We start from the raw sequence: 10,044 nt of genomic DNA, 5'->3' as shown, positions 1-10,044 counted from the left end.
CACACACACACACACACACACACACACACACACACACACACACACACACATATTTTCTTTTCCTTCCTGCTTTTCCCTTCAGGGGTCGCCACAGCGAATCAGTGTCCTCCATCTCGCCCTGTTTTGCGCTTCCTCTTCCCTCACACCAATGACCTTAATGTCCTCTTTCTCAACTTCCATAAACCTCCTCTTTTGTCTTCCTCTCAATCTCCTGCCTGGCAGTTCAATATCCCAACATATTCAACCTCTCTCCTCTGGACATGTCCAAATGATCTCAGTCTGGCCTCTCTGACTTTCTCTCCAAAACCTCAGGTGAGCCTCACCTTCTTCAGGCTTTGGCCTGTGAGACTCAATGGCATCAATTAGCTGAATCCCAGAGTTGCTCCGCGCTCCTTTCCGTTTTGCAACGACTCCAAAGCGGCACCCCAAGAGAACCGAAAGCTTTTACAAGAGGGGTTTTGAAAGTCATGAACATGTATCCTCATACAGTGAATTGCAAGGCATATTTCCAACTCGAGAGTTTCTACCCCTTCCAAAGACATCAAAGTTTTGAGACCCCAAGAAAGGTCAACTGTTTTCGGATGTTTTGGGTAAGTGTGGATAATCGGCCTTTCTCAGGCACACATTAATGTTCAATTTCATCTAATAAGTAAGTCATCAGGGGAGAGTGCAAATGCAGTCCCCCGCTACCACAAATTTTGCAGTCGAGATTCCCACATTTGGGTAGTTTGCATGGGGCAGCCCAACCGCAGTGCAATGGTTGCGCCTCAGCCTGGGTGATCCACCTTCTTGATCATGGCATCGCCCCTGCCAGCTAGGAATGACATGGAGCAGTGACACGGCCAGAGTCTGTAGCACACACACCGTCTACGATAACGGGCTCATCTGAAGCCAATCTTCTACTTCCCTGGTGGTCTCGGGCTCATGAAGCAAGTGTAAGGCGCCTGTCGGAAGGTGAGCATCCAAGTGAATTTTTCAGCAAGCATAAGTCTAAATTTCAGTTGTTTTGGGAACAGGATGTCAACAATTTTAGACAGCCTCTAAAGCAGGGATCGGGAACCTATGTCTCGCGAGCCATATATGGCTCTTTTGATGATTGCATCTGGCTCGCCGATAAATCTAAATACAGTGATACGAGCTTACGAACGCTTTAGTTTACAAACTTCGCGAGGGAACTGAAAACAAAACAACACAAAACAAAATTACAGTCGAGCAGAGATCATCGAGAAACATAAACGAGGTGTGCGTTGTGTGACTTAGCGTTGCACTACCAGTATTCTAAGTCAACCATTGCTACGTGTGACTAAGGGCGTTTCTGTGTTGTCTAAGCAACGGTCTCAGGCAATAGAAGAGGTTGAAAGGCTAGCAGGGAACATTGTGAGTGAGGGTATTATCGCCAAGAAAACACGGCAACTTCACTCGGATAGCATCAAGAGACAAGCTGGAAGTTCGTCATCCATTGACAACTGCCATCACAAAGGTAAATAAAACGACTATTATATAGTACAGCTTATTTCTTTCATTACAATCCAATAGCACATTTGTTATACATAAAATAAGGTATATTTTGTGTAGTTTTATGTAGGCTTATTTAGTAAAAAATTGTTTTATGGGGACCTTGGAACTGATTATTCTATTTTTTAATGGTTTCTTATGGGAAATAAATGTTTGGCAGACGAACCATTTGCCTTACACACTTTCTGGGAACCAATTAAGTGCGTAAGCTGAGGTATCACTGTACATATTCTGTTTTGCTGTTCATTTTCTGTTTGGGCAGCAGTTGTTATTGATGAAGGTGGCTGTTGATGTTCAAAGAGCAATGTTGATTGGATGATACTGACCTAGATGGCCGTTGATGTCAAAACGCCCCCTTTTCTTTTAAATAAGCTGCAGAGTAAAAAAAAGCCGAGTATCGTACACTTCAGATTGAATGGATCGAAGGATTCGCCTTTGTGGTGAGAAAAGGTTCTGCCATGATTCTAATTTGTAAAGAAACAATACCATGAATGAAACAGTTGAATATCAGTGGCACTTTGACAAGCCCCATGCTAATGTTAGCATCAATATACTTATGTGAAAGACAGCAGAAAGCAAGCGTGCAATCTAATGAGCAGTGTGCTGGCTAGCTAGCAGTAACTTCGCCTATGGCCCCAGCAAGTTGACTTTCATTCTGATCATTTGGCTGGATTTTTTTAACAACCATCTTGATGATGAGTATTATCACAAAGTTATTTTAAATAATACATTCTGACATCTTGTTGAAATCACGTGTGTGCGTGTGAGTGTGCGAGTGAGGCTTTCACTAAAAAACATTTCTAAATATTTTACTTTTATGGCTTTCTTAGTCAAAATGGTTCCCGACCCCTGCTCTAAAGGCTTTGACCCGTGACTCTTATTGTCATCGATTAGCCGAATCCACCCTCAATTTTCCAAGACCCGCCACCAACTGCTCCTTTCCGTTTTGCGAAGACTCTAAAGCGAAACCACAAGGGAACCGAAAAGTTCCACAAATCGGGTTCTTAAGTCACAAACATGTTACCTTCTACGGCAAATTGTTGCACATTTCCAGCTCGAGAGTTTCTCCCCTTTTCAAAGTCATCAAGGTTTTGAGACCGCAAGAAAGATGGCACACTTCCACCAGATGTTTGCGATGAGCGTGGATAAGCAGCCTTTCTCAGACCCGCAATAAATTTACTTCACCTACAAGTGAAATGCACCGCACAATGCAATGTTTGCGTTGTCTGCTACAAGCCACGTGAACTCCTCTTTGCACGATGCTTTTAATAATAATAATTATACATTTAATTTCTAAGCGCCTTTCAAAACTCTCAAGGACACTTTACAGTCACGGGATAATGTACGTTTACGTTTTGTAGCGTCATTAATTTTGTGAGCTTGTTTTGAATCTTCCTTCCGTATCTGAGGTTCTGTGCATCTACTTTGGAAAATTATATGCAAATGCATGACCTTATAGCGCTTGGGAAATTCCGGAAGCATGAAGCAGGCTTCTGATTGGCTGCCGTGCCGAGTATGCAAATTTCAACTGCGGGTAGGATATTTAATACAGCCAGCCTATGTCTGTGTGCTTGGCAACGATACACTTGTGCTGTTTGCGTGTGAAGGTGAGTTTGTAGAGCGCGCGGTCAGGACAATCTATCCATGATTTTGCGGAGTTTTACACAAGTAGATATTATTGAGCTTGAGTATTTGTGTAATAATGTGTTTTGAATGTTGAAAGTAATTCCATTTTTCAATAAATATTGATTTCTTTAACTTTGTATGGCTCATCAACTTTATTCATTTGTCGTTAGTACAACACTGCACATCTCCCTTGTACTTAAAAATGGGCACATCTCCCTTGTTCTTAAAAATGCATGTGTTTGGGTCATGGGTCAACTTTCCAGAGCAATGGAGAGTGTGGGAAAAGAGGTGAAGAAGCGTGTCCAGGCAGGCTGGAGCGACTGGAGAAAAATGTCAGGTGTGATGTGTGACAGAAGGGTTTCCGCTAGGATGAAAGGAAAAGTGTATAAAACGGTGGTGAGACCAGCCATGATATTTGGACTGGAGACAGTGCCACTGAAGAAAAGACAGGAAGCAGAGCTGGAGGTAGCAGAGCTGAAGATGTTGAGGTTTTCTTTGGGAGTGTCCAGATTGGATAGGATCAGGAATGAGTACATTAGAGGGACAACTCATATTCGAGGCTTTGGAGAGAAAGTCAGAGAGGCCAGACTGAGATGGTTTGGACATGTCCTGAGGAGAGAGAGTGACTATATCGGGAGAAGGATGCTGAGCCTTGAACTGCCAGGCAGGAGACCGAGAGGAAGACCGAAGAGGAGGTTTATGGATGTGGTCCAAGAGGACATGAAGGTAGCTGGTGTGAGAGAAGAGGATGCACAAAACCGGGTTAGATGGAGGACATTGATTCGCTGTGGCGACCCCTGAAGGGAAAAGCCAAAAGGAAAAGAAGAAGAGGAGTAGTATGATGACATATATTATTGGGCCTTCAGTAAGTCATTACTGAAGCTGTTGGCTGAAATCCGTGCCAGCAGACATTACTTTTTGTTTTGCATTGCCTCCTCCTGCATTGCATCCGCTGGGAAGAGCGATTTCCTCCCCGCCAACATACCCTATGCAGCCAAATGTAAGCGAGCTCGATGGATGGCCCTGAACACTTCAGCATAACCATGCACTGATTGGTCAACTTTTGTGTCAGTCGGGTAAACATCCAGTCCTTGAAACTGCCAATGTGTCTGTGTGCGTGCGTGTGCTTGAAGCACAATGGAGCCCCCTGGAAAAAGGGCTCTCCAAAAAGGTTTGTATGTACCGTTGTTCGTAACACGAATGCTCATAAGTCGGGGAGCGTCTGTATACTGATAAAGCCATTATCAAGACGGACTTTTCAAGAATAGATGGACATCATGAAGGTTGGACAGATCGGAATCAAGCAAAAATAGCAAATAATATTGCAATTTTATGAGGTTAATTCGAATCCACATGTTCATCGTAAAAATGTGAACAGTTTCATGACAGTATTTCTTAAGTTTCTTCAAGTCACAAGTTATTTCCTAGGACCAAGGCCAACGGCCCCCTCTAGTGGACATGTAGTAAAATCAGACCACACTCGGAGCTGATTGATTCAGATGCAGCCCCCTCACTACTGAAGGCCTAGGAGTGACATTCACGGCCCGCCACTGCAAATCTTTAATGGCCACAGCAAAACATTGACGTGCCAAACAACTCCACACATTTTTGCGATCACGTTGGCAACGGTTTGGTTTGCAAGCCCACAAACTAAACAAAAGCTGAACTCTTGCTCATTACTGCGTGTCGGCGAACCCGAGGTGGCCCAAGAGGAATGCAGCAATCAATGTACCAAGGCACATGACACAATGAGTGGTGGTACTGGTGGCGGTTTGCGCTTTGCCAAATGGGTTTCGGCCTCGGCAAGACTGGTGTAAAGAAGATCTACACAGATCGAATAAGAAATTGCCTTCGACAAGCTCATCAGGAGAGAGCGTGAACGCAGTCCCCCGCTACGACTAATTTTGCAGTTGAGATTCCCACATTTGGGGAATTCGCAGGTTTCAGCATAACCGCAGTGCAATGGGAGTGCTGTTGCACCAAAGGTGCAAAAGGGGACAAGCACAGGTGGAAGTCGTGTCCCAAAACAGTCGATTAATTGACCCTCACAACTGCCTTATTGTATTTGCTGTGGAATGAATTGCTTGTGCTAGGCAGCTTCTCAACACAGGAGCGATAACTGCGCTATATCGTTTTTTTTTGTTTGTTTAAAGAGTGACAAGTTGACGTTTGTATGGTACAGAATTTGATCGCAGCTGCCAAATAGTGGCCGAGAAGTTGCCGCGGGGTCTGCAACTACCAATCGGGCCTACATGACATCATAAAAGGTGACATCATTAAACACGGGTGGGCAAACATTTTGACTCGCGGGCCACAATGGGTTCTACCATTTGACAGAGGGGCCGGGCCAGGAGCATTTGGAGGCAGTGTTTGGGCCGGATATACTAAAGCATTAAATGTAGTATGTGCAAACCTCAAAGCACAGTAATAATACTACAAGCCAATTTATTAACTGTCTTTCAAATGTGGAAAATAGCCCATATCAGTTAATACATTTGTCTCAAGGAATATGCAAGATATGACATTTACATACTATTTCATAGATACTAGGAGGAGGAAATATAAATAGATTGAAATAACATACGCACTGTGACTTATCAAGATTGCGTCTGTTTTTAATACGTTTCAATTGAAGGTGCAAAGTTAAAGAAATCAACATTTATTGAAAAATGGAATCCCTTTCAACATTCAAAACACATTATTACACAACGAAATACTCAAGCTCAATAATATCTACTTGTGTTAAACTCCGCAAAATCATGGATGGATTGTCCTGACCGCGCACGCTACAAACTCACCACGGACGCCCTCGTCACGCGCAAACAGTACACTTGTATCGTTGCCAAGCACACAGACATAGGCTGTATTAAATATCCTTTAGCTGAAATACTCGGCATGACAGCCAATCAGAAGCCTGCTTTGTGCTTCCGCACTTTCCCGAGCATTATAAGGTCGTGCATTTGCATATAGTTTTCCAAAGTAGATGCACAGAACCTCAGATCCAAAAGAAAGATTCAAAAGAAGCTAACAAAATTTATAACGCTTCAAAACGTAAACGTACATTATCCCGTGAATGTAAAGTGTCCTTGAGAGTCTTTAAAGGCGCTTAGAAATTAAATGTATAATCATTATTATTAATAGCATCGTGGAAAGAGGAGTTCATGTTTCTTGTAGCAGACAATGCAAACATTGCTTTGTGCAACATGCCAAACAGTGTATGGACAAATGACAACTGGAGCAAAATCTTCAGCAAGGGATATTTACCATCAATTAAGCAAGGGAGCATTTGTGGTAGGTACATCCTTAATTAAAAAAAAACATTTGTACTTTGCAGCAATGTTTTTTTTTTTTTTTTTGGGCGATTAGTCGTCTTATTGTGTTTCAACTTGAGAAAAATGGGGCAGGCAACTTTATGCCCGGGCAGGCAACTTTTCAGTGTTGTCTGCCCTGCTAACTTTTTGTCATGGGTTTCAGACACTGTTTTTACTATCATTCGGACAAGTTCGGCGGGCCGGATTAAAAAGCTTAATGTGGCCCGCGGGCAGAGCAATTTTTAATGAGGAACAACCACTCACAACATCAGCATTTGAATAATAATAATAATAACTATTATTAGAATTATTATAATACATTGAATTTCTAAGCGCCTTTAAAAACTCGCAAGGACACTTTACAGTCACTGTATTTTTTCTTTTTTTATGGTATCTGTTGATTTGCGTACTTTCATTGTACAGTATTGTTCGATTATTTTTTGCCAAAGGTGCACGGGGAGAAACAGTCAATAAAGAGACACAGAGAACAAAGACCAAAATGTTCTGATCGAAGAAGAGCTTGAAAGCCAGGGGGCCAAAGTGTGCGTGTGTGTGTTTTAGTCTTTGGTATGAATGGTAATTGGATGCAGCCTCAAAGCAGACTTGGCAAGAACCAACCAGTGGATGAAAAGACCTTCAAAGGCACACAACGAAGCCTCTTCCAATGACTCAATGTGCTCAAAACTACACAATAACGTCACTAAAGTGGCAAACCGCTGTGGCTTTGTGCTGAGCGCATACCACCTGCACTGACCTCTACTAAAGGTCGTTTCACAAACAGACTGATGGGATCCAACTGCCTTCTTCTGGTTTGATCAGAAGAATGCAATTATCAAGGTCCTGAAGTCTTCAAAATGATGAGTTGGGCAGTCTGAAACTCTGATTTCAAGGACCACGAATAAATAGTAAGCATATAGTTCTTATAACGATACTGGCTGTTTTGCATGCAATGATGCAGATTCGCCACGAGAGGGAGAACTTGATCAATTTTTAGCTTTCATCAACAGCTCATCCCTTGCCAAGCAGTGTGGTTTTACTATTCTGTGTGCAATGTTAAAACATATAAGGACTTGTCACATATTGATTGTTGCATTGTTAGCTTCATTTTTTATTCGCACAAATACTAAAAAGGTATCATCTTTATTGGCCAAGTATGTCGAACACAAGGAATTTGTCTCCAGTTGAACATGCTGCATGAGTATCATCATAAACAAACACATGCCAAATAAGTATGCAAGGGTATTCCTTTCATGTAAGTGGTACCTCTCAGGAACAAATGTGAGTAAATTGTATCAAGTATCAAGCAGAACTAAAGTGGTCAGTGGTAGAATAAAATATGATAACAGTTGTACAGTCGGTGCAGAAAATCATGCACGCTCATACCGAGAGACAAGTTGAGCGTTCCATTTTGGGATGCATTGTCTGTTCTGAGTGGTGAAAATAGAGATCAGCTTTGGTGGTGGTCTGGTTCCTACATTAATGAAGCAATGGTCGCATTCTTCATCACAACGTCACAGATTTGTCCTACATCCCATTTGTCCATTTTTCCGACGCACTTTTTCCTCACAACAGGTCATGGAGGGTTGCTAGAGCCAATCCGGAACCGTTTGCTAGCTAATCGCAGGCCCGGGGCGAACATGCAAATCCTGATCGAACACACATTCTCTGCACACGCTAACCAAAAGAAGACCGGGCCGTGACAATTGTGGTCAGTGGAACGTATCGCGGAGATTCAACAAAGATCAGTGGCAATGTTTGCCCGCCGAGGGCTGGTTGGAGGCTCCAAGACAGGCCGCGATCCAACTCTGTTAACTCAGAACAACAGTATGGGTACACGGGCGGCAGCGATGACCTGCTTTGTCCTCCCTCTCCCCGTTCCCTGAATAGCTCTCGCACAAAGGATATCGTTATTTCTCCTCTAATGACCAGATGGTGAAGTGTTTGTCTGTCCCCCCTACTCCTCTGCTCTCACCCCTCCCCTGAAATAACGTCCTCTGTTGCGCAGACCCTGCGCAGTTACGAAACAGTCTGCTGTGTAAAACGGTGCTCTTTGAGGCTCCATCCATTTTCTCTTCTGCACTTTCTGTTTGGGGACATATAGGAGGTGCATCATAGACATCAACGACCATGCGCGCCCACACCGAGGGACAATCAACACAAAGTCCATCCTGAGAAAGAAAGGCCAAACTCGACACGACTCCATCCCGAGAAAGGCCCAACATTGGCTGTACTTCCTGGGGCTGCTAAAGAAGCACGGCCTGCCACAGGAGGTGCTAAGACATTTCTACACGGCTGTCATCGAATCCATCCTGTGTTCTTCCATCACTGTTTGGTTCGGGGCCAACAAAAAATGGACAATCATTGGCACTGCCCTACTCAGTCTTGAGGACTTGCACACTGCAAGAATCCAAACAAGGGCGCGGAAAATCCTACTAGAACCAACTTTTCAAGCAACTCCCCTCAGGCAGGCGCTACCGATCCATGCGCACCAAATCCAGCAGACATTCAAACAGGTCCGGAGATCCAGAGGTCCGGAGGTCCAACCCTGTACCTCTGCACTATGAGGACAAGGCTCTCAGCAGTTGATCGTCATGTCACCCCCTATTAAATTGTGGTCGTATGCAGGTGGCAGCACACCTGAATCTAGTTGCCAAATCGCCTGTACCGATGGGTGAACCAAGCTGTGAAGAAGCAGGGTAGAGCGACCGCGCCCATCCAAAGATTACCCCCCCCCCCCCACGAAAAAAATGAATACATAATAAATGGCCAGAAAATGTCATGGAGTGTGACAGCATGATTGGAAAGTGGCTTCCAGTGAAGCGTCTCTCAGTGATAGTACCAAGTTCAACATATAGCGCATATAATCATCAGAAGAAGACAATTGCCAAAGTTTGCTCATGACAACAACAAAACAGATGTCTCTTGCATATAATCACAGCTCGACACATTTTGGCTCTACGTTTCAAATCATGTGAAAATCTTTCTCTTTTCTGGGAGTATTCCGCTTCATATTTGTGGTCACGTAATCACTTTTTCTTGCCGTCTTGTGTTATCTTGCTTTAATCCATGTGCCCTAAATCATCTCAGCCGTTTCCAAATCTGTGGTTTCAGGAGGCCTATGTAGGCCACAAGATGCTCTCCATCTGCTCTTCTGCGGCCAAAAGCTTCAGGGAGAGCACTGCAGGAAAGAGAGCCGCATCGGGGATTACAATGGCACACAGGCTCCAAGCGGAGGTGAGATTAAAACCCGCAAATCGTTGCCATTCATCCATGTTTACTCTGTTTCAAGCGTGTGTTCTCAAGTTTCAAAAAAACTGTTTCATTCACCCATTTTGAATTGTTGACAAGGCTTTGGTCACGTTGTTCCATATTTGAACACAGGTGTTAAAAATCAAGCTATCCTGTTTATAGGTTTATGTCAACTCCGGTGCGAGCCGGAAGGCTTTTGGAGAATGCTGCGTCCTGGCGGCGAGGTCACTTTGCTTACTTCAACAGAGATTTGCACTCTCGGTCCTCATTTTCACATCCGGTGTTAAATCTCATATAGTACTTCCACTAACCGGCATGAGTCAAAAGCGCACACGTATGGACA

The 10,044-nt window shown here is 43.8% G+C and overlaps 1 non-coding gene across 1 annotated transcript; it reads right to left on the bottom strand.

Annotated features, from left to right (window-relative positions):
- Nucleotides 1-660: 660 nt before the first annotated feature.
- On the bottom strand, nt 661-822 carry LOC148885950 (U1 spliceosomal RNA). The gene has a single exon (XR_016118172.1). It is a non-coding gene; the product is annotated as a U1 spliceosomal RNA (small nuclear RNA).
- Nucleotides 823-10,044: the final 9,222 nt, after the last annotated feature.

This window comes from Hippocampus bargibanti, linkage group LG17 (genome assembly GCF_051943395.1).
Source record: "Hippocampus bargibanti isolate YZ-2025 linkage group LG17, ASM5194339v1, whole genome shotgun sequence".
NCBI lineage: Eukaryota > Metazoa > Chordata > Actinopteri > Syngnathiformes > Syngnathidae > Hippocampus > Hippocampus bargibanti.
This window is presented reverse-complemented; position numbering and strand designations above follow the sequence as displayed.